At 44.2% G+C, this 25,820-nt stretch overlaps 1 protein-coding gene across 8 annotated transcripts in view; it reads left to right on the top strand.

The window, feature by feature from the left end:
* The window catches only part of LOC126295288 (uncharacterized), a 562,445-nt gene extending 547,681 nt beyond the window's left edge, over positions 1 to 14,764 (top strand). For 2 of the 8 annotated variants that reach the window (XR_007552438.1, XR_007552439.1), the window contains exon 19: positions 13,933 to 14,764. The gene's annotated coding sequence lies outside the window, so the exon portion shown is untranslated. The remainder of the gene's footprint in view (positions 1 to 13,932) is intronic. The other 6 variants (XR_007552444.1, XR_007552431.1, XR_007552445.1 and 3 more) reach the window with 5 other exon arrangements.
* The last annotated feature ends 11,056 nt before the right edge of the window (positions 14,765 to 25,820 follow it).

Genomic DNA, 25,820 nt, shown 5'->3' on the forward strand with positions numbered 1-25,820 from the left:
CTGAGGCGTCTTGCAGATGCAGCAAAAGAACAACGACCACAACGTTGTGTGAAGTGATGCTTCTCTATAATATCACTTGCCTGCATTCTAGACTGACGAAAAACACTTTACAGGAGTTTGGACCGAGTGAAGTGTCGCAGTGGCTAGCACACTGGAATCGCATTAGGGGGGACGACGGTTCAATCCGGCATCTGGCCATCCTGATTTAGGTTTTCCATAATTTCTCTAAATCGCTCCAGGAAAATGATGGGATGGCTTCTTTGAAAGGGCACAGCCGACTTCCTTCCTCATCCTTCCCTAATCCGAAGAGACCGATGACGTCGCTGTCAGGTCTCCTCCAGTGTGCAAGCCAATCCAAAAGGAGTTTGGTTGGGGAGTATGCCGCACCCACGTTATTCACCTGGTATTGCACCCTCAGAGTTTCATATTTTCCGCTCTCTATCGAACAGCCTTCAGGGAACTTCCCTTCCGGATGAAAATGCGCCCCAAACTTGGCTCTACGAGTTCTTCAGCTCAAAACCACGCAAGTTGTCAGTCATGAAATCTAAAAGTTGTCCAAGCGTTGGTAGACTGTTGTAAATAGGATGGAACAACTGCACATATGATTGGCCGAACCTTGGAGCACATTTACAGTCTTAACGCCTGACAGAGTTGTTAGCAGAGGTCAGTGTGGTCTGGCCACACAGATGTGCGATTACTTTGTTTGGGGAGCCCTCAGTCTAAGGTGCGTCTCTACAACCCTCACAGTCTTCTAGAACTGCAAAAGAACATTTCAGATGAGACTGTAGCAATTTCAACAGTCCAGCTTCGATCCGCCTTCACCAACCTGCTCATCAGGGCCCTGAGGTACCAAGAGATGAATGGTGGTCAGTTTCAGCATCTGCTTCAGGCGAGTTGTACTGCTGTGTTTCTTTGTACCCTGTAACCCTGTTCTGTGGGCCACTTATACTTGCCCCACCCTGTATATTATTGATGGCTAAAGTCTTTGTTATGTGTATGTTGTGTTTATTAAACTTAAGGAAAAACGCTATGAGCTTATGCAGCAACCTAATAAATTTTCAAATAAAAAAAAAATTATCGTTCCCCCTAGTTCAACGACTGTCACAAATTTTATTGTGAAATTGTATTACCTCTTAACTTATTGTAATACTGAACGCTGGTCATTCCCATTCCTGCTCCTATCGCAAATGGAGCGAGGTACATACAAGTGTGTGTATGCGTCCATACTGGAATCATTCTGCAGTCAACTGCAGGAATTTAAAATGCATTTACGTGGTGTGTTACCAATAAATTATGCGGATTATGAGGAAGTAGGTACAGTCAAATTAGTTGGTAAATAATATCACACATAGAAAGATACATGAGTTATAGAATTTCTGTGTCGAGATGGAAAATTCCAAAGAGTGAGAAATTCAAAGGCACAACACCCTTCTATGGTCCATTGCGAAACATGATTGGAGGTCTGAGCATGAAATATGTGGTTGGGAACTTGGTACAAGCGTATACGAGGGACGTTTGTAAAGTCCGTGTAAAGTCCAAGAGATGGCACCACCGGCGTGTATCGAGGTCATGTTTAGTTTTTAGCATATTTGGAAAGAACGGACACCAAGTTTCAGCCATATCGGTCTATTGATTTGTGTTTGGCATTCGTGTGAATCAAGGAAGCCGAGTGATTTACTTTATGAATTTCAAAACGCCTCAGGAGACAAAAGAGAAGTTTGATAAACATTACGGTGACTTTGCACCTTCGATTAGAACAGTGGTTTCAAAATTTTCGGACTGGCCATGTGGGCACAAGTGATGCCGAACGTTCTGGACGCCCTGTGGAGGTTACGACTCCAGAAATCATTGATAAAATCCATGATATGGTGACGGATGACAGAAGAGTTAAGGTGCGTGAGATTGCTAGTGCTATGGGCATCTCGAATGAATGGGTACATAATATTTTGCATAAACGTTTGGACATGAGAAAGCTATCCACAAGATGGGTTCCGTGATTGCTCACACTTGAGCGATAACGGAATCGTGTGAACTGTTGCAAGGATGGTTTGCAGCTGTTCAGGGAGAATCCGCAGAACTTTTAAGCGCCGTTTCGTCACTGTGGATGAAACATGGATACATTACTATACTCCTGAGACCAAACAACAATATAAACACGGGGTTACCAAGGGAGAATCTGCACCAAAAAAGGCGAAGACCAGTCCTGTGGCCAGAAAGGTTATGGCGACTGTCTTTTGGGATTCGCAAGGGATAATCCTCATCGACTACCTGGAAAAGGGTAAAACTAGTACAGGTGCATGTTATTCATCGTTATTGGACTGTTTGAAAACCGAGCTGCAAGAAAAACGCCGGCGATTGGTCCGCAAAAAAGTCCTTTTCCATCATGACAGGGCTCCAGCACACAGCTGAACAGTTGTGGTCGCAAAATTAATGGAAATAGGATTCCAGTTCGTTTCACATCCCTCCTGTTCTCCAGACTTGGCTCCTCAAGACTACTATTTGTTCCCCAATTTGAAGAAACGGCTGTCGGGGCAAAGATTTCATTCAAACAATGAGGTGATTGCAGTAACTAATAGCAATTTTGCAGACTTGGCCAATTCCTATCATTCAGAAGGGATCAACAAATTAGAACAGCGTTGGACGAAGTGTATAAGTCGAAAAGGAGACTATTTCGAAAAATAAAAAAGGTTTACCCCAAACATTTAAGTTGTTTTTATTTTTGCACGGACTTTTCAAATGCTCCTCGTATTGCAGCAGTAGCAGCATTAGCATTGGTGCTGTTCGTCATTTCCTTAGAACTGTTGATCTGTACAGTTGGCACCTACATCCCAGGACTACTGCAGTACAAAATCTACACCTGTTAGCATAATACTTGCAGAGCCGCAAGACATCGTAGATATTTCAGGTGGCACTGGCTGCACTCGCCTAAGCACATAATTGTATGGCAGGCTGGGATCGCTGATAGCATTGTAGACGCCATTTGCCCATAGCATTCTTCCCATGGTAGCGTCAGGCACAGTCGTTAGGGATATTGAACGATGATTTCGACAAAGTCCCTTAGAACCTCAAAATTAATATGAGGCAATGAAGAAGTTTCTGTTTGAGGGAGTTGCTGCAGCATATATGTAATGCAGCACTACTCTGGCGCAGGTATATAAGCAGTTACATGTAGCAGTCGTGTCCTTCCTACGTACGTGCAGTAAATGCGAAAACGTGAAATACCGCAATATTATTAGCGAATGCGTCCAAACTGGACCTAAGTTATGCCGCCCCCCCCCCCCCCCAGCTAACCGCACAGTATAACACACTGCTTCCTGAGTGATAAGGCATGCTGGCCTGCGGCACGAATCCACCTGGCAGATCTGTGTCGAGGTCTGGTGTGCGGCCAGCCTGTGGATGGTTTTTAAAGCTGTTTTCCACCTGCCTCTGCGAATGCGGGCTGGTTCCCCTTATTCCGCCTCAGTTGTACTATGTTGACAATTGCTGCGTAAACACTGTCTCCATGTGCAAGTACACCATCATTACTCTACCACACAAACATTTGGGGTTACACTCCTCTGGTATGAGACGTTCCAAGTGGGGGGTCCACTGGGGGCCAAACCGCACAATAACCCTGGGTGCGGTGTGGGTGACAGTGGGGTGAGTGGACTGCTGTAGTCTGTTTTGGCGTTTTGAACCATTTAGGCCTACAGTGGAGACAAAGCCTCTCTGTCGTTTCTAGGTTCCCTGTTCAACACACAATAAACTGTTGTATTGGCTGCTGAAGGACAAACACTGGTAGTCGTCCACTGCAGAAGGGAGACTTTGTGTGGGCCAGTATGTCTGTTGAAAAGTAGTGTTGTGGAATTGTGCAACAAGGGGTGCTTCGTGATTACGCACGTCCCCATATCGTAAGATGGAAGTTATGCCCAACTCACGTGCGCGACACTCGAGCACCTGCCCTATAGTCCTGATCTCTCCCCATGTGATTATCATGCGTTCTGACCCTTGAAAAGGTATCGAAGGGTCGATGTTGCTATTAGATAAGGATATACAGCAGGCAGTTACGGACTTCTTCATGCAGCAGGACACGGTGTTTTACCAAATGGGTATCTTCAACCTTGTCCGTAGTTAGGATGATTGCCTCACTGCTCAAGACGATCTTGCCTCATTGGCATACCAGTTCTGGACTGTATAGCATTTAATGAAAACATTTCGACCGTCCTTATGGCAGGAGTTGCCAAAGTATGTACCAGGTAGTCATAATTAAACTTTCCCCATTTGACACGTTATAACGCGGAAACTAATTTCTGTACTAGAGCCAGACTTGGTAGCATTAATGTCAAGGCCCTGGGGAAGAGAAATAATGCAGAATCAACTCAATTGAAATACTTTCAATGTGCTGCTACGGTACATCATAACACTACATACTGGTACCATTTCTGCTACAAAAGGGGCTCAATATGGCGACCATCAGTGCCCAGAAGAGTCTCAAAATTACAGGATTGCATTCTGGACAGCAGAACGCAGCATGTCCGTAGGTATGCTGGCTACCTCTCTCGATATTCTGAGCTACAGATCAGCCCATGTGTGAATGCGTAAATCCTTCCTCCAGATAGCCCCACAACAAGAAATCACAGGGAGTGAGATCAGGTAATCGTGCCGGCCAAGCATTTGGAAACAATTGGTTGATAATTCGATCGATTCCAAATATGTTTCGGAGAAGCACCTAAACTTCACAAGTGAAGTCGTTGGGGCCCCATGATGCATGAAAACTGTCGAGTTCAATGCATCTGTCTCCTGTAAGGTGGCTATGACATGCTGGCGAAGCATATCGCAGTAACACTGGTCAGTCATCTGGTACCGCGCGCCGCAGAATTTGAATCCGCGCCATGCATCATGGACGTCGAAGACCCCTAGAGGTCTCTGCACCATCGCACTGTAAGCCGTAGTGGCGCGCCCCTCCTGGCCCACATTTAGTGTGAGGGCGCCACAGTGGAACACGTGGTCCCAGTGGCAAATAGCGGCGCCTCCGATCGTGTATTTAAGTGCCTGCCTCCTGCTCAGCCAGTTTATCGCATCCGTCTTCCCTCCCCCATGCGGATCCTGTACGACCTTATTCCGTTCCCCCACCTCCTTTTCCTCGAACGGATATGGATCCTATACACCTCCTGTGAACTAGATCCCCCTCACCTGCTTGTCTCTCACATCCTTCTCCCCCCCCCCCCCACCATGCCTCTATTTCCACGTCCCACCTGCTCTCCATCTCTCCACTCTCCTTACCCTCTCCCAAGGTGGCTTCCGCCAGCTCCCCCTCTGTGATGAATCCCTCCTCCCCTCCATCTACCCCTCCTATCAACTTTGATCCTCCTCTCCCACTTCCTGTGTTTTTTCCTCAGGGCACCCTCTCTCCCTTCTCCCTTCCTCCCCACTCCTCCCCCGGGCTTCCCCTACCCCCTTACTTCATTCTTCCCCCCATCTCCTCTGGCATTGGCATCTCTGCTCTCCCTCCCCCCCACCTTTTTCCCCTCTTGGCAGGTCCACAGACACGCACACATTAAGTGGACATTCGCGCGCTGGAGGCCATCGCCATCTGCGCCATCAGTTTTGTGTGTGTGCTGTTGTGTTTGTGCCTCAGTGTTTTTCGCCGCCCACGCCCCATCGTTCACGTGTCATCCCCATCATCAGTGTCCGTGATCAGTGCTAACAGTTTTTTTGGTTTACTTCGCGTGTGAACGGTTTATTGTTTTTTCGCTATTGTGTCTACTGTTTTTTGTCCCTCATTATATTATTTTCATTCTGTGTCTCCATTGTTTATTCTCTTTGCACGTTGTTGTCGTAAGGTCTCTCTCGATCATCTGTCGTCGTTTCATGTCCATCCGTTCCGTTTGTTTGTTTGTTTGTTTGTTCGTGGGCCGCTCTTCGTTTGGTCCTGCGGTACTTTCTCGGCCACCCCACGACCGTTTCGGTCACGGTTGCAACAAATCACATTGAACGTTTTTGGTCCCCAAGCATCGCCAACCTGTTCAGAAAAGAATGGGACAATGATGAAGGTAGCCGTGAAGCCACACCGTGCCGTGACACATTCACCTTATAGAGGAACTTTATGCACAGTGACTGGAGGTGAAGATCCCCACACTCAGCAGTTCTGTGTGTTCACCTTCCCCGTCAGAGAAAAATGAGCTTTAGCTGTCCATAGGGTGGTCCACAGCCAGTGCTCTTCAACTTCAATCCTTGTGATTACGTAGAGAGCAAAGTCGTCGTGTGTCGTGTGGTGCAAGCTGCTGTATGATATGGATCTCATACTGATGCTATTTGAGAATGGTTGGAAGCACCTTCCATACAGTAGACCACAGGATGTCCAACTGTTGTGACACAGCACGCTTCCTGTCTGACGATGAGGAACTGCGTGCAGCATTGTCCCCATAAAAACAGTGGCTTCATCAATCGCCTGTGGTGCAACCTGTCGTTGGCCTCTTCTCGGAGCAACGCCCAGTTCTCCAGTTGATTTGAACTTCATCAGACTTTGCACAGCAGTCATCTGGAGTGCCCCAGGGAAGTGTGGTAGGTCCGCTGTTGTTTTCTATGTACATAAATGATCTTTTGGATGGGGTGGATAGCAATGTGGGGCTATTTGCTGATGATGCTGTGGTGTACGGGAAGGTGTCGTCGTTGAGTGACTGTACGAGAATACAAGATGACTTGGACAGGATTTGTGATTGGTGTAAAGAATGGCAGCTAACTCTAAATATAGATAAATGTAAATTAATGCAGATGAATAGGAAAATGAATCCCGTAATGTTTGAATACTCCATTAGTAGTGTAGCGTTTGACACAGTCACGTTGATTAAATATTTGGGCATAACATTGCAGAGCGATATGAAGTGGGACAAGCGTGTAATGGCAGTTGTGGGGAAGGCGGATAGTCGTCTTTGGTTCATTGGTAGAATTTTGGGAAGATGTGGTTCATCTGTAAAGGGGACTACCTATAAAACACTAATACGATCTATTCTTGAGTACTGCTCGAGCGTTCCGGATCCCTATCAGGTTGGATAGAAGCAATTCAGAGACCGGTAGGTTTGATCATCAAGGGAGTGTTACGGAAATGCTTCAGGAATTCGGGTGGGAGTCTCTAGAGGAAAGGAGGCGTTCTTTTCGTGAATAGCTACTGAGGAAATTTAGAGAACCAGCATTTGAGGCTGACTGTAGTACAATTTTACAGCCGCCAACTTATATTTCACGGAAAGACCACAAAGATAAGATAAGAGACATTAGGGCTTGTACAGAGGGATATAGGCACCACGCACCATATGGTGGATTGTGGAGTATGTGTGTAGATGTATATAAAGAGGACCTCTGTGTAATCCTTTCACCTGGCGATGTTCTCGAAGACTGTTGTTCTGATAATACAGTTTTACCAGTAATACACTGCTCCTTTAGTCCAAGCTCATGTTGACATGTCCACAAGTGCACTGCAACTGGTTAGGTCTGTCAGGCTATGAATCATGATGACTGATCACGCCACCTGGAGGCCATAATTCGAACTGGACAGTGATGCTGTGACGCATGGAAATAGTGCACCTCATACTCTGTACATTAATACTATTAACTTTGGTACTCATACGGTAATTAGTTTCCGTGCTATAACTTGATGCCGGCCGTTGTGGCTGAGCGGTTCTAGGCGCTTCAGTCTGGAACCGAGCGACCACTGCGGTCGCAGGTTCGAATCCTGCCTCGGGCATGGATGTGTGTGATGTCCTTAGGTTAGTTAGGTTTAAGTAGTTCTAAGTTCTAGGGGACTGATGACCACAGCTGTTGAGTCCCATAGTGCTCAGAGCCATTTGAACCATTTTATAACATGTTAAATAGGGAAAGTTTAATTGATGCTTACAAATTAGCCAAGTGATCATGCTGTTGATTCCGGTTATCTCTCCTAAACTGTTTGTACAGCACAACTACTTCTGCATGTGTACTCCTCAGATTGTCGTGTAGGTCTTGGTGAAGGATACCCCGTAGAGCTACCAGTTGTTCCCTTTCCTGTTCAACTGGCAGAGCCAAACTGAGTGCCTGTATGCTTCCTCAGCAGCCCAAATTTTTCTTACATTGTTCCTGCAAAATGCACTTTGGCAGCAGTTGAATCATTCTGCTGACAGCCATCAAACACCAATAAAGCTTCACAAAAAGAGTGTCGTCTCCCCTCGAGGGATTTCCATCTCAGTTCACAAAACATTTCCGCAATACTCGCATGCTGATCGAACTTACCAGTAATAGGCGTTGCTGTCACTTGTGCATCAGAGCGCTTACTGCTCTGACAATACAAAACATGCAACAGCATGTGTCACAGTTCCCACTACGCTATTGGCATTAATATGGCATAGATCACCTACAAATACCCACCCAGACAGAACTAAGCTAGAATTATTTACCACCTGCATGAAACTTTTCGGGAAATGATTCGATATTCAAATGAGGTTTCGTGGTGTGTTACACGTAAAATGAAATGGACACACATTGACTGTTATGGTGGACACGTGCGCTCATGGATCGCGTACCACCATCGAAACACTGCACTGTTGCAGTACGTTTACAGGACGACAATTATTGAACAGTATGAAAAAAAGCATAAATTAGTTACAATCTATGGTGTGCACAGATTTTACTCATGTAAACATCACAACGTATATTGGGATTTAGGTTATGCCTGCCATCATTGGCGATGATGTGGCAGAGACGAATAGGAAAATTCTGTTTGGACCGCTGAAGTGTCGGAACACTGATGCTGTCTATGACATCCTAAATGGCTGTTTTCAGCTCAGCAATCGTTTTGGGGTTATCAATGTACACCTCACAAAAAAGGAGATCCACGTGTTCAGATCCAGAGAATCCTATCAAGGCCCGTGCCATGGCCTCTGGGTACTCCAGAGCTAGAATACATTCCTCAGACTGCCCCTCCAGCACATCAAACACTCCCCTGCTTCGATGGGGTCGAACTCTGTCTTACATGAACATAGTCTTGTCGAAATCAGGGTCACTTTGGATAATGGAGATGAAGTCATTTTCGAAGACCTTCACCTACTTTTGGTAGTCACCGTGCTATAGAGGAGTACCGCATCGATTATTCCGCGACTGGATATTGCACACCACACAGTCACCCGTTAAGGGTGATAAAAGGGAAGGAACGAGAGGTGGGAGGGGGGGACACTTTATTGTTATTGGTCCAGGGGCTGGGTAGGCGGTTCCTGCCTTTTTTATATCACTGTCCTCGAGCTGATGACAGCGTGTTATGCCTCATACTGCTGGTGGAATGTGGTGGGTGGCTGTGGGCACAAGCATAATATGCAGCGTCAACCATTCCTTGACAGACAGCACAGCTAGCGATAGTGAGGATGCCATGCTGAGTTGGTAGGCCTCGCTGTGGACACACGAGGTGGTCTGCAGCAACGTCTCCTCTTTCAATATTGGGCAACCATGTGAAGGTCCCTCGTTCACCGCCCAGAGGCCACTCATTGAGCTGGCTGGACGTGAGGTGGACGGTACCACCATGGTCATGGCTGTTGGCTAATGGCCAGAGAGAGGCGGCGCGCTGTGAATGTTTCTTATAATAATTACATCGTCATTGTTACCGTCATGGTTTCATGGCTCACTCATTGTTCATTGCAAGGTGGTAACTCCTGCGATGGATAATCTTTTTGTGACTTCCAAGACAGTACACACTAATAACATACAGAGACTGCAGCTCGTGGTCTAGTGGCTAGCCTTCTTGCCTCTGGATTACGGGGTCCCCGGTTCGATCCCTGGCCGGGTTGAGGATTTTCTCTGCCCGGGGACTGGGTGTTTGTGTTGTCCTCATCATTTCATCATCACCATCATTAGTCGTGACAGTTGCTATATTGGACTGTGTAAAAGAATTGGACTGTGTCAAATTTGGGGCTTTGTATGACCGAGCAGTTGAGCGCCCCACAAACCATACATCATCAAAATTAGTGTCATCAATAACCCATAGAGAATTTAACAATTGCATATTTGGTGCATTTAGGAAATTGTTAATCTCAGTTTTGTTAAAATATCACACTGCACTACTTATTACGAGGGTGAGACAAATGAAAACTTTAAATATATTTTTAAATATTATTTATTGTCCACAAGTGATACGAAGTTGTATCACTATTCAACATAATCTCCTCCACACTCAATGCAAGTCCTCCAGCGCTTACAAAGTGCATAAATTCCTCCCATTGCGTCTTTGAGTGGTCCAAACATATGGAAATCACTTGGGGCAAGGTCTGGTGAGTATGGTGGATGAGGAAGACACTCAAAATGCAGGTCTGTGATTGTTGCAACTGTTGTACGGGGAGGTCCTCGCATTGTCATGTTGCAAAAGGACACTTGCTGACAGCAATGGACGTCGCTTCGATTTGATTGCAGGCCGCAGATGATTGTTTAGGAGATCTGTGTTCGATGCACTGGTGACAGTGGTCCCTCTAGACACGTACTGCTCCAAAGTGACGCCTTTTTCGTGCCAAAAGAGAGTCCGCATAAACTTCCCTGCTGATGGTTATGTTCGAAACTTCTTTGGTTTTGGTGATGAGGAATGGCGCCATTCCTTGCTCGCTCTCTTCGTTTACTGTTGGTGGAAGTGAACCCAGGTTTCGTCCCCAGTAACGATTCTTGCAAGGAAGCCATCACCTTCTCGTTCAAAGCGCCAAAGAAGTTCTTCACAAGTATTAACACGTCGTTCTCTCATTTCAGTAGTCAGCTGCCGTGGCACCCATCTTGCAGACACTTTGTGAAACTGGAGCACACCGTGCACAGTGTGGTGTGCTGACCCATGACTAACCTGTAAACGTGCTGCAGTGTCATTCAGAGTCACTCGGCGGTTTTCCTTCACTACGGCTTCAACTGCTGCAGTGTCCTGTGGAGTCACAACTCGCTGTGCCTGACCGGGACGAAGGGCATCTTCCACTGAAGTCACACCATTTGCGAACTTCCCACTCCATTCTTAGACTTGCTGTTGTGACAAACGTTCATCACCGTACCGAACCTTCATTCGTCGATGAATTTCAAGAGGTTTCACACTTCTCTATGCAAAAAACGAATAACAGAAGTCTGTTCTTCCCTGGTGCAAGTCGCAAGTGGGCGGCCATCTTTCTACTGATACTGCGACGGTATGTGTGCATCTGCACTATGCTGCCAAATGCAGGCCATTCTGCACGCTTCTTGTAGCATGCTTACTAACTTACAGGATAACGGGCGAAATTTCGATTTGTTATTACAAATTTAAGGTTTTTATTTGATTCACCCTCGTATTTACCATTCGTGAAATTATTTCAATTTCCAAGTTCTTTATTGTGTGTGTGTGGGGGCTTTGCTGATGGCGATAATATGCTAATAATGTTTCATTTTTTGGAAGACAAAATTGATTTTTGGGGCCAAAGAAGACGCCATCGCGAAACGTATATTACTATTTTATCAGCCTGCAGACATGAACAGATATTAATAGCCAGAGAGGCGCACTGCACTACATCATGCCAAAGTGCCTTACATAAATAATTACGGTAATATTTACCATCATTTTTAAACAGGGTAGCTTTGCTGCTTATGTTTCATATCACAATAGTGTATAGACCTCGAATAGTGAGGTTCTAGTAATAAAAGGAGAAGGAGCAGAGGGGTTCAGAAGAATTATTGTTCCTAAGATATCGTTTCAGACCTTGAACTAATGATGAAACTCACAGAGTTGGGAAGGAAGGAGGAACTGCGTGTGTATTGGCCCAGTGGGTCCAGTGACCTTGGTATTTGAGAGCAGTAGTTGCTTTGTTCCGGAGTTCACTCTGTGGTTTGGTGATCACACATTGTATTCACGGGACCTGACCTTGACATATGGGGAGAAATGGCGCCTTTGTGTTCGTACTGGTTCTGATACCCTATTGATAAACATATCAATTTGAGGTAAAGCACCTCAGGTCCAGAAATGATGACCGAGTCGAAAGTTATAATCAAATTTGTTACCTGCGATAGTGGAACTTTCGCGCTGTTAGTTCTTTCTTTTTCATACTTTGAGATGCCCAAACGTTCACAGAAAATCTGTGCTGATGACGTGATTGCACAATTGCGTGCGGATTCTCGTCAGCCCACGCATGTTGAGTGTGAATGATGAAGTACAGTACATACTGACGAAACTGAAATGAGCTCTAACATGGAAATTAAGCGCTTCCGGACGCATGTCCACATAACATATTTTCTTTGTTTGTGTGTGGGGAATGTTTCCTGAAACTTTGGCCATACCTTTTTGTAACACCCTGTATAGGCTTCACTGCTGTTTTTTTGGTTGTACTGTAGCAACTGGCAGTTGTTCCTTGGCGAATGGCACTTCTTCGTTACCAATTGTCAAGCAGGGTTAATATACACTACTGGCCATTAAAATTGGCACACCACCAAGATGACGTGCTACAGACGCGAAATGTAACCGACAGGAAGCAGATGCTGTGATACGCAAATGATTAGCTTTTCAGAGCACTCACACAAGGTTGGCGTCGGTGGCGACACCTACAACGTACTGACATGAGGAAAGTTTCCAACCGATTTCTCATACGCAAACAGCAGTTGACTTGCGTTGGCTGGTGAAACGTTATTGTGATGCGTCGTGTAAGCAGGAGAAATGCGTACCATCACGTTTCATACTTTGATAAAAGTCGGATTGTAGCCTGTCGCGATTGCGGTTTATCGTGTCACGACATTGCTGCTCACGTTGGTCGAGACCCAGTGACTTAGCAGAACATGGAATCGATGGGTTCAGAAGGGTAATACGGAACGCCGTGCTGGATCCCAAGGGCCTCGTATCACTAGCAGTCGAGATGACAGGCATCTTATGCACACGGCTGTAACGGATCGTGCAGCCACGTATCGATCCCTGAGTCAACAGATGGGGACGTTTGCAAGACAACAACCATCTGCCCGAACAGTTCGACGACGTTTGCAGCAGCATGGACTATGATCTCTGAGACCGTGGCTGCGGTTACCCTTGACGCTGCATCACAGACAGGAGCGCTTGCGATGGTGTACTCGAAGACGAACCTGGGTGCATAAATGCAAAGACTCATATTTTCGAATGAATCCAAGTTCGGTTTACAGCATCACGATGGTAGCATCCGTGTTTGGCGACATCGCGGTGAACGCACATTGGAAGCAAGTATTCGTCATTGCCATACTGGCGTATCACCCGGCTTGACGGTATGTGGTGCCACTGATTACACGTATACGTCACCTCTTGTTCGCACTGACGTATGAACAGTGGACGTTACATTTCTGATGTGTTACGACCCGTGGCTCTACCCTTCATTCGATCTCTGCGAAACCCTACATTTCAGCAGGATAATATACGACCACACGTTGCAGGTCCTGTACGGGCCTTTCTGGATACAGAAAATGTTCGACTGCTGCCATGGTGAGCACATTCTCCAGATTTCTCACCAACTGAAAATGTCTGGTCAATGGTGGCCGAGCAACTGGCTCGTCACAATACGCCAGTCACTACTCTTGATGAACTGTGGTATCGTTTTGAAACTGCACGGGCAGCTGTACCTGCACACGCCATCCGATCTCTGTTTAACTCAATGCCCAGGCGTATAAAGGCCGTTATTACGGCCAGAGGTGGTTGTTTTGAGTACTGATTTCTCAGGATCTATGCACCCTAACTGCGTGAAAATGTAATCACATGTCAGTTCTAGTATAATATGTTTGTCCAATGAATACCCGTTTATCATCAGCATTTCTTCTTGGTGTAGCAGCTTTAATGGCCAGTAGAGTAATTTTGCAGACCAGTGGGAAGTGTTTACTGCTTAATAATATTCTCACCGTGTTCTGCCAAGCACCGATGGAAGATTCAGTTAATGATATTTTAGTTATCTCCTCGAAAAAATAAAGGTGTGTGATTAATTTATTGTTTGTTTACAGGTACGTGTCTGCTTTCCTGGCACACACTGAAAGCCCTACAATACTAGAGCTTGCAAAAGAAAATGGCAGTGTCTGCTAATAAAGTGCAGTATTGTGTGGTAGTTGGTTTCCTGCATTGCTTCGTGCTGAACTGGTGTAAGTGTGTGTCCACAATGTACCATCATCTGGCTCAGATGCTTGCAGTGTAGTCAAACAAGACAATGTCGAGGAACGAAGAGGCAGGCTGTCTTCCTGTAAAGACTCTGAAATGCCAAGAGAAGTGGAGGCTATAATGAATCAAGATCTTACGTAACTTCTTCAAATTACAGAAACTTACGACACCATTTTATTTTTCAGCCATGGATGTACTTTCATCCTGATAAGGGCATCCGGCCACCCCTTAAAAAAATTAACATGCCACATCCGATTAAGCAGCAGACACTGCAAGTCGGGATTAATGCTTGGAAAGAGAGAGACATGTACGTTCTTCCTGATATACATAATTTGATTAACGTTTTTGAATATTTACACATTGTTCTACAGTCTGGCGAAGTTCTGCCGTACGTAAAGCTAGTAGAGTTTTTGATTAGATATTTTTATAAGTCACCATAATACGCTACGAAAATTAGTCTTCCTATAAATCTGCAACAAAACAAACTATAGCTTTCTTTCAGTTTTATTTTACAAAAATCAAAATGATGTCACATACGGAAATTTCACTTATATTTGTTTTGTTTGCCATTATTTACCATTATTTGCATTATGCTTGATTTATGACATTGCTCAGCTTCTGTATTTTTTAAATATAACTAATTTATTTTGTCACTTTCGTAAATATATTTCATTTCCATAATATTCTCTAAATATCTTCGTGTGTGAAACACATCAACTAAATTGGATTTATATTTTTGAAAGCAGAAATGTGAACAGAATTAAACTGAGTCACAGAATGTTCTGAATGTCTCAGAAAGAATAAGCCACGGATATACCATGTATTTCTGACGCCAAAATCCATCATTAATTCTTCAACAATGCAGAGTTCACAAGTGTCTTTGATATCAATGTTTTGAAGATTGAGCTCATACCCACAAAGGTTTGTTGGATAAACGCTTCCCATAGGAAATAGCCACAGTTTATGATCATTTACTGAATATGAAGCAGTACAAATAGAAAGTATCACCAGCTGCTACATAGTTGCGTAAATGAACAGTGATCCAATACCATCAAATGTTTTTATTTCAGTCATTGATCACATTATCAATTCTTTTGCCATTGCCCGGTTTCAGTCAGTAATGACCATCCTCAGATCTACAATATAAAAACATATACAACTCGTGAGCAGTCTGTCTGTCAACATAATACAGCATTACGTATCACAATATACTATCGTACAACCAGGGAAATGTACAGATAAATCACGATAAAACGTACCTTTTCTACACCATATCCTAAAGTGATAAGGCCGTAATGGCATCGTCAAAACATATAAATATACTCAGCACAGCATCGTCACATAGATCTAAAATAAGGTGTAGAATAGGCCGCATCGTCCACACAGTGATTTTTGCAACTGGCTTGTGAAGTACAGTAGCTACCAGAAATATGTGTGCTTACATCTTACATAGATGTCGCAACTGTGGGCTTAGATGTAGTCATCATTTACGTAAGAAACATTATCTGATAAAAATACATTAGGTCACATTCCTGTAGCAGACTTAAATATTGATAACTATTATAGGAACCAATTGTGATGCAGTAAAAGACGAATACAGTTACCCATATAAAATTATTAAAAGGAAATATTATGTTGTGGTATTTAGAGACTGGTTTGATGCAGCTCTCCATGCTACTCTATCCTGTGCAAGCTTCATCATCTCCCAGTACCTACTGCAACCTACATCCTTCTGAATCTGTTTAGTGTATTCATCTCTTGCTCTCCATCTACGATTTTTACCCTCCACGCTGCCCTCCAATGCCAAATTGCTGATCCATTGATATGCTGTACCAACTGATCCCTTCTTCTAATCAACTTGTGCCACAAATTTCTCTTCTCTCCAATTCTATTCAATACCTCCTCATTAGTTATGTGATCTGCCCATCTAATCTTCAGCATTCTTCTATAGCACCACATTTCGAAAGCTTCTATTCTCTTCTTGTCCGAACTATTTATGGTCCATGTTTCACCTCCATACATGGCTACACTCCATACAAATACTTTCAGAAACGACTTCCTGACACTTAAATCTATACTCGATGTTAACAATCCACTCTTCTTTAGAAACGCTTTCCTTGCCGTTGCCAGTCTACATTTTATATCCTCTCTACTTCGACCATCGTCAGTTATTTTGCTCCCCAAATAGCAAAACTCCTTTACTACTTTAACTGCCTCGTTTCCTAATCTAATTGCCTCAGCATCACCCGACTGAATTCGACTACATTCCATTATCCTCGTTTTGCTTTTGCTGATGTTCATCTTATATATATATATATATATATATATATATATATATATATATATATATATTTCACAGGTAATTTATAGGTTGCTACAGACAAAGTATTGGGTATATTAATTTTTGACGGTAAATACACCATAAAAGTGTCAGACCTATGATGGCAGCAGATATGTCAACAGAGCTCCGCACATGCCAAGCCACCAGCCGATGCTGTTACGACATCATGAACATTAGCCAATCGCCATCCATTTCTCTCACAACCATGGTAAGCAGGTAGTTTAGGTGGCTTCTTTAGCTGCCTAATCACTGTGGACCAGAGGTGGATGTTTATATGAGCCATCAGATTTTGTCTATTTCCCATATTCTCAGGATGTACACAGTGGCTTTTTTCCTGAGATGATGAAACATAGCAGCCATTTCCGTAGGTGGAATGTGAGAGGTTACGACATTTTATGCTGTTATCTTGATTAATAGTTAGATTAATAAGAAAATCTCCTACTAGCCTGATCTATGCAGTTAGTTGACAGAAGCCATGGGATAATGATAGGCACATATACAGATGGTTGTGGTATCACGTACACGAGGTGTAAAAGGACAGCGCATTGGCAGACCTGTCATTTGTACTCAGATGATTCACGTGGAAAGGTTTCGCCTGTGATTATGGCCGCAAGACGGGAATTAACAGACTGTGAACACGGAATGATAGTTGGAGCTAGACGCACTGGACATTCCATTTAGGAAACCGTTAGGGAATTCAATATTCCGAGAGAAACAGTGTCAAGAGTGTACCGAGAACATCAGATTTCATGCATTACCTAATACCGCGGTCATCACAGTGGCCGACAGACTTTACTTAACGACCGAGAATGGCAGCCTTTTCCTAGAGTTGTCAGTGCTAACAGACAAGCAATACTGCGTCAAACAACCGTAGAAATCAATGTGGGGCATATGAAGAATGTATAGGGCTAAAACTAAGACCTAAACTCCTCCCGAACAGGCCACGAAGGCCCGGCAGTACCGATCGGCCGTCGTGTCATCCTCAGCCCATAGGCGTCACTGGATGCGGATGTGGAGGGGCGTGTGGTCCCGGCGGTATGTCAGTTTCGGAGACCGGAGCCGCCACTTCTCAATCAAGTAGCTCCTCAATTTGTCTCACATGGGTAGAGCGCACACCGCTTGCCAACAGCATTCGGCAGACTGGATGGTCACCCATCCAAGTGCTAGCCCAGCTCGACGGCCTGCAGCTGCCCTCCTCGGCTCGTGACAATATCAGATGGTCCCCATATGACTGGAAAACCATGACCTGGCCAAATGAGTCCCGATTTCAGTTGGTAAGAGCTCAGGATAGGGTTCGAGTGTGGCGTAGACCCCACAAAGCCATGGGTCTAAGTTGTCAACAAGGCACCATACAAGCTGCTGGCTGTTCCGCAATGGTGTGTTTACATATGTCTAGCTCAAACTACCATTTCGTGTTCTCAGTGTGTTAATTCCTGCCTTGTGGTAATAACCACGTAAAGGGGCTGTCCATCTGTATATGTGTATATTGCTATCTATCCACCCTCTGATCTAACTGAACCGATCATTGACTGGAAATGGTTATGTTCAGGTAATTGGAGACCACTAGCAATCATTCATGGATTTCATGTTCCCAAACATGTCAATAACAATTGTTTGTGATTGGTTTGAAGAACATTCTGGACTATTTGAGCTAATAATTCGGCCACCTAGATTGACCGACATGAATCCTGTCGTACATTTGTGACTCTATAGCTGTCCTTAACTTTCACAGTTAAGGACGGCTATAGAGGCAGCCTGGCTCAACATTTCTGCCACCTTGTTGACTCCATGCTATGTCGAGTTGCTGCTTCACCCTGAGCGAAAGAAGGTCAAGCATGATATTAGGAGGTATTCCACAACTTTTGTCTTCTCAGTGTAAATGAACAGTCACACGAGGGGGAGTCAACTGAAAACCTTAAAAGTATAATTTAAAGTCGACATTTTGCGCCATAGTTCTGTAAGCTGGCAGTACTGTTACCAAAGATACACGGAACCTCATACAGGCGGCACCATACCGCAGAAAAGCGAAACGCTGCCAGAATACAAGTTGAAAATGGCTAGCCCTCTTGTCACATGCACTATGAAAGAACAGCATTCCGTCATACGTTTTCTGATCCGTGGAGGTACATAACCTATTGAAATCCGCTGGCGAGTGAATTATGTCTATCACTGCAACAAGTGTACGAGTGGAGTAGAAACTGGGAAATGGTGTGACTTCTGTGACGGATGCTCAGTGCACGGGGCAAGCACACTCATTTTGTCACTAAAGTACTGCAGCAGTTGAAGCCACTGCAATTGAATGTCGCCGTGTGACGGTGAACGAGATAGCCGAAAATCGGAACATGAGTCACGGCTGAGCACATATCGTAATTTGTGAAGTGCCCAAGTTCCGCAATGTCTCTGCAAGACGAGTGGCACGGCAGCTCACTCCTGAACACCCTGCCACGTCCGCCAAGCTTACCGGACCTCGACCGAGTAAACGACACATTGGGCCTCTCAAAGAGGCGAGTGGGAGGAAAGTAATTTTGTTCTGATGAAGAGATGCAGCAGGCAGTGCACGACCAAAGAAAGCTTTAAGAGGACTCTTCACTTTTCTATGTGCTCGAACAACCGTGTTGAATGATAAGAAAACTAGGCCGAAAAATGAACACATTCGTGTTTCACTTTTATTCAGTAAAAAAATTTAAAAAAACATTTAAAGTTTTCATATGATTCTCCCTAGTTGGTGAAGTTGAGTAGAAAAGTCATTTCGAGAGTAAGAACGGTCTTTGTTATGCATGAAGGCTTATTACGGTGTACGTCATGTTATGGTTGTTCTATATATTTCCTTATGGACTTCGTGCGATGATGGGAGCGGTAGCACTACGTTTCACTTCATCACAGTTGCAGGGAAGACTGTCGCGCTGTAATATCAACGACTCTAACATTATACAAATGTAAAGCACCAGTTTGCTTTTGTTCTACAATTTTACTTTCATTGTTAACCGGTTTCCAGCTTACAAGGGCATCTTCAGACATTTATGTGTCATAAATGTGACTTATCTTTGCGGTTGTTGCTTTTGAATACCTTGCCAATCAAAATGATGTAAAACTTCCTGGCAGATTAAAACTGTGTGCCCGACCGAGACTCAAACTCGGGACCTTTGCCTTTCGCGGGCAAGTGCTCTACCAACTGAGCTACCCAAGCACAACTCACACGTCGTCCTCACAGCTTTACTTCTGCCAGTATCTCGTCTCCTACCTTCCAAACTTTACAGAAGCTCTTCTGTTTTAATCTGCCAGGAAGTTTCATATCAGCGCACACTCCACTGCAGAGTGAAAATCTCATTCTACAAAATGATGTATCTACTTTCCAAAACTACTTGCGTAATTAGTGGACATTCAATCCAACCTACTAAATGAATACTTGTAATGCAAATGTTATTTTTACTTCTTTATTTCTTTACTTTCAGTTCAATAAATTCAATACAAGTTTGGATTTTATCGTGAACGAGTGAATCAAATCTAATCCCACACGAAACGGAAACAGTAAAGAGAAAAAACGGAAAGCAAAAAAAGCCTACATGCGACCACCAATGTATCCTGAATTAAATTATTAGGCAAAACTCAGCCTCTTTAGGTGTTCGCCCACTAAAAGTCCTTATTCGAAATGTCACTCGTTACCCTAACAAGCATTCGAATACTGCCGGCTTTTGTGTTTATTTGCTCCGCTAGGGTACTAAACTGTCCACACTATCTATCACTGATTGAGATTCTTGCTCAACAATACATACACCATAATACACTACTGGCCACTAAAATTGCTGCACCACCATGATGACGTGTTACAGATGCAAAACTTAACCGACAGGAAGAAGATGCTGTGATATGCAAATGATTAGCTTTCCACAGAATTCACACAAGGTTGGCGTCGGTGGCGACACCTACAACGTACTTACATGAGGAAAGTTTCCAAGCTATTTCTCATACACAAACAGCAGGTGGCCGGCGTTGCCTGGTGAAACGTTGTTGTGATGCCTCGTGTAAGGAGGAGAAATGCGTACCATCACATTTCCAACTTTGATACAGGTCGGCACTTTGAAGACTGGCCGTTACATTTCAGATGTGTTACGAACCATGGCTGTACCCGTCATTCGATCCCTGCGAAACCCTACATTTCAGCAGGATAACGCACGCCCTCATGTTGCAGGTCCTGTACGGGCCTTTCTGGATACAGAAAATGTTCGACTGCTGCCCTGGCCAGCACATTATCCAGATCTCTCACCAACTGAAATGTCTGCTGCTGCGCGCCAGGATAACAACGAATCGCAGGTAATGGTCCAGTTCCGTGACTTACTACAACTTTTCTAAACATCTAACTTTTCGAAACATAGAACACAACTCCTACAATTAATGCGTCAGCTCTCGCTCAGCATGACATCCCGTCACTTACTAATTCCGTAAACATCAACAATTAATATTCACGCCTTCACAGCAAGAACTATCCCATCTACCATATACAACGTCGTAGCTAAGCTCTTTGAAAACTTACGACTAGACAATCTAAAATAGACTCTTACGGAACGAAATCTGTTATAGGCAGACACACTACAAAACCCGTATTCAATAACCGATCACAGCGACTAAGTAATCAAAATTTCCAACAACATCTATATCGTTATCAAACCAGCTCATCGATGACTGCGATCTCAGCTAAATCACTGTTCATGTGTCTTTCCCAGGCGACTGTTATACGCGACATCTGGTGGTGAGTTTCCTCTACACCATCGCAAACAGATCTATGTAATCCATATTCACGATAGGGGAACCAATTTTTGACAGTCATATTACAATTCCATTCCTTTTAACAATTCAATATTTAATCTTCTGCGGCCTTCGCTGTATCTTTTAGTAGCCAACTAGATGAAATGGGATTACAGGCGCGGTCAGCAGTTGGCTTTTGCTGCCGGTGTATGGAGAGTCTTTGCCATAACATGCAAGTAAAGTCATATTCGCGCAAACAAAGTTGGCACTCTGCGCGGTGGATGATGGGAGGGGATGGGAATTGCCTTTACGGCCGCTCCCATCAGCCACAGCGCCGAGTGTCATCTTTGCGCGTACAATACTTGCAAGCGCGGACGTTTGCTCGCTTTTCTACAACATACTGACAATGGCAATTATATAACATTAACATAATTACAATAGTCACCATGGTCTTAACACATTTCCAACCCCCAAATTAATTTGCCGAAACGACTAAGAATTGCGTGACAGCACTCGAAATCTTTTGTTACTTTACATATGCCTCTGGTCGGAGTGGAAGCTTCTGTGAGCCAGACTACAAACGAGTGGTTAATTTGATGTTGACGTCAGCAGCCTGGTGGACCTTGCTGTATTGTAGGAGGGGATATGTCCCGAGAATACAGTTGTGTGTGTGTCAGCAATAAATCAACAATTGGTGAGGTTCTAGAAAAGCAAACAAGCACGACAAAAAAAAAACTGGCAGATTTTTAGTGAAGTGTTTCCAGGAAGCATACACCTTAAAGTCGTCACGTGCTCTGATATTTCAGTAGATATTTGGAATATTTTTTTTTAACATAGAGATTCTGCTCCTCACATTTTTAATGCGATGTCTAGTGTGAAAGGAAAACATCGGCTTGATACAAATGAAACGTTTTTTAAGTGCAATTTTTTTGTGACTTCGATAGAGGAGTCACAAATTACTCTCATGAGATATCTGATTTTCAATACATGTCAACAGAGATAATGGGAACACAAAGCATAATCATAATTTCTAAACCTTTATATATGTTTTCTCGTGCCGCCACTGATAGCATCCGTGATTTGAGACACTTAGAGGAATGCAATACAGCACGCCTGTCACCAAATTGCAGGAGACACTCTCCTCTGTGTGCAGTGAGAGTGGTTGCGGTGACTACAGTGTAGAAAACATGTATGAAGGTAATTCCCCAACTTTGAACATTAATAACCTCTAAACTGTACAAGATAGACAAAAACAAATTACACCACTAAATTCCAGAGTTCAAGCGATTGTTATCTGATGTGTCATTCACCCCCTTTCCCATAAAAAAAAACCGAATCCAAAATGGCGGGTTTCAAGATGGCAGCCATGAATGACGTTCACTCCAAAGTTGCAGCCCCACATCAAACATATGTTCCCATCATCACATTTCAATTTTTCCTTTAATCTTCCAACTTATGAAGGTGTTCAAGGACTTTTGACCAGCCCTGTATTTCTGACAGAGTAGAGTACACCTATAGTTGTGCCTATCATGAAACCACGACAGGATCCATCCATGGCCTCTTCCCATCGAATCATTTCCTTGTCAACATGCCTGTAGAACATCTGAATAGATTATTGTAGCTCACTTGGGATGGTGGGTAGAGAAATAGAGAAACATGCCTGATTATTGCACAAAAACTTTTGTTTCTGGAAAGGATAAAGTACTATTGATAATCTTAGTGTCCCAACACTGGACATTCAACATATATTTCTAGTACAAGGATATATAATCTAAGAGGTTAATGTGGTCAATGCCATTGCAACAGGATCCCAAGTTTGTCCTGATTTCTGGACTTTTCTACATGTCAGGGTACTCTAGCATCTGGATCACCACAAAATGGCTGCAACAGACTGTTTTCAATAGGATTTTTTGTGTTAGGCCAAACAGAACAGAACAAAAAGGGTTTTAAATAACATACACTAATTCAAAACTGTCACAAAGAGGTAGAATGACAGATGATAGCTTTGTATATAAAAGGATTTAGAGGTCAATCTGATCTGCAGTATTATGTGTGGTACATGGAGATAACTACTCTTATAGAGGTAAACCCCTTCGCCAATTTTCCCTATAAGATGCCTTATCAATATTAGTGGTCACAGACAAAACTATCGAATAAAGAGAAAGAACAAGGACTGGATCTGTGGGTCAGATGATATTGTTCAAATGTTGACATAATAAAAAAGTATTACTCTACATGTAAGTAAGGTGACAAGAATAATGTAAATTACTTACCGTACATTCGATGACTGAAAACCAGAAAATTTTTCACTAAAAACAACAGAACAATCTTCCTCCGTCACACTCATTGCCAACAATGATGGTGTCTATTAGAAGTAGTATGATAACTTTTCTGTCGGAAGCAGCACTGTTCAGTGACAAAAATATGCTGTGTCCATTTTCTTTTGCACTGGCCACTTACCGCACACTACCCTACTATAAAGATGTCTTCATCTTTGCAGTGGCAGCAGGTGGCTAGCCTTTACAACTACAGTAATTGCATTAACCTGTTAACTGCACTGGAGTGACATGGTCAGTCGCCATACTCATAGAAGTTCTCATATATACACACTCTTCCTCGACAGGTGGATCACACGGTTCATTTGATTACACACCCACAGGTGGCCTCTCATCGTGCATTATCATTCGACCTGTGACTGACAGATATTTCAGTGTGGTGTATGACTATGACTTTGTTATCAGCATTATCACCAGAACGTCACCAAAGTTTTCTGTTTACTGCAAACCCAACACATGATAGTTCAATCAATGTAGTTGCTGCGAGAGAGCATGGATAAATACCAAAATAGTAAAAGAGAGAAATGGGAAGAATGTGGGAAATATTTAGAAGCCACCACACAGCGAGAAGTGAATAAGTTAAGAGTGTTGCCCATAGCAGGAATGTGGCACATACGGAATGAGAGTTATGATAATTAGGTTTGCTTTTTCTTTTTAATCTTGGTTGGTTGATTGGTTTTGGGGTTTGGTGGGGGCTAAACATCGAGGTCATCAGTCCCCTGTTCCAAAGAGACATACTTGTAAAAGGCCTATACAGTAAAGGCGAAATCTCTGCACCCAGAGGGAAGGAACACCAAGAGGTACAGAGTTAAAATGAACACTGCAATAACACAAAATAGAGGACACTTAAAAGGAGCAGAGCAAATAGTTGACTAGAGTAAAACAGACTACAGTGGTTGATGGATCAGGTGAACGGTCAACCATTCAACTAAAAACGAAGAACCTCCAGCTGGAAAGCGTTGATAGAGGTACCAACACAACTTGTTGCCATAAAAGACACTATTTTGGTATCCACATCACAATTAAAAGTCGCTGGAGTGGGTGTAGCTTGAGAAATCATGCGAGAGCACCCACACTAGAGAGAATGATAAAACCCAGCTGCACGGATAAAACGTAAAACTGAGTCAGCTATAGAGCCATCGTCACCTAGAATTAAAGGAAGTGCAGCTGGTAAATTAAAGGACGGCCACAAGGGGGCTAAAACGGGGCAGTCCATCAGAAGATGGACCACTGTCAGCCCTGCATCACAGCAACACTCGGGTGGGTTCTCACGGCGAAGGAGATAGCTGTGGGTCAAGCGCATATGTCCAATTCAGAGACGGCAGAGAACAACTGAGACCCTATGGGTACTCCTCAAGGATGAGTTCCATACTGCTGTGGACGACATTACCGTGCGGAGCTTATTTGGCGTGTTCAACACAGACCATTCAGAGCTCCCGACATCGCGGACCTTGCGATGTAGGGTTGACTGGAGGTCTCTTTCCACGACACCAAGCTCCAGAGGTAGCAAAGTGGTGGCCTGCTTGGCCAACCAATCGACACATTCGTTTCCTGGAATGCCATTGTGGCCCGGGGTCCACACAAACGTCGCTGAACGACCACACTCAGCGAGAGCAAAAACAGCATCTTGAATACCGCGCACCAAAGGGTCCTGATAAAAACACTGGTCAAGTGCTTGCAATCCACTCAGGGAGTCACTGCATACGACAAATGACTCCCCAGGGCAGGAGGAAAGATGAGCGAGTGCACGATACAGAGCAACCAGCTCCGAAGTGAAAACACTGCTCCCACAAGGCAGGGAATGCCGCTCAACGTAGTCGCCGTGGATGAAGGCAAACCCACTGCGTCCATCCATTACAGAACCATCAGTGTAGACTACATCTGCATCACGAAACGAGGCAAGAAGAGCCACGAATGGTTGATGAAGACTGGCAGGTGGAACGGAGGACTTGGAGTCGCAGGACAAATCCAAGCAAAGCCGCAAGCGAGGGAGGGACCAAGGAGGGTTAGAAGAAGAGGGCTGGAAGGATGGAGGAAGGGCAAAGGACTCTAGTGACGAGAGAAGGGAAGTAACGCGGATGACGATCGAGAGACACGACCTACGCCACCGTCGTGGGGAGGGGAATGCAGAAGATGGAAAAAGGAGCCTGCTGTTTGGGTTGAAATGCGAGGCATGGACGTGGGCGACGTATGACGCAAGCAACTGTTGTCGGCGGAATCGTAGGGGAGGGATTCCAGCTTCTACAAGAAGGCTAGTCAATGGACTAGTGCAGAAGGCACCTGTCGCCAGTCTGACGCCACAATGGAGGAATTGGGT

The sequence above is a fragment of the Schistocerca gregaria genome, chromosome 11, assembly GCF_023897955.1.
Source record: "Schistocerca gregaria isolate iqSchGreg1 chromosome 11, iqSchGreg1.2, whole genome shotgun sequence".
In the NCBI taxonomy this organism is placed as follows: Eukaryota; Metazoa; Arthropoda; class Insecta; order Orthoptera; family Acrididae; genus Schistocerca; species Schistocerca gregaria.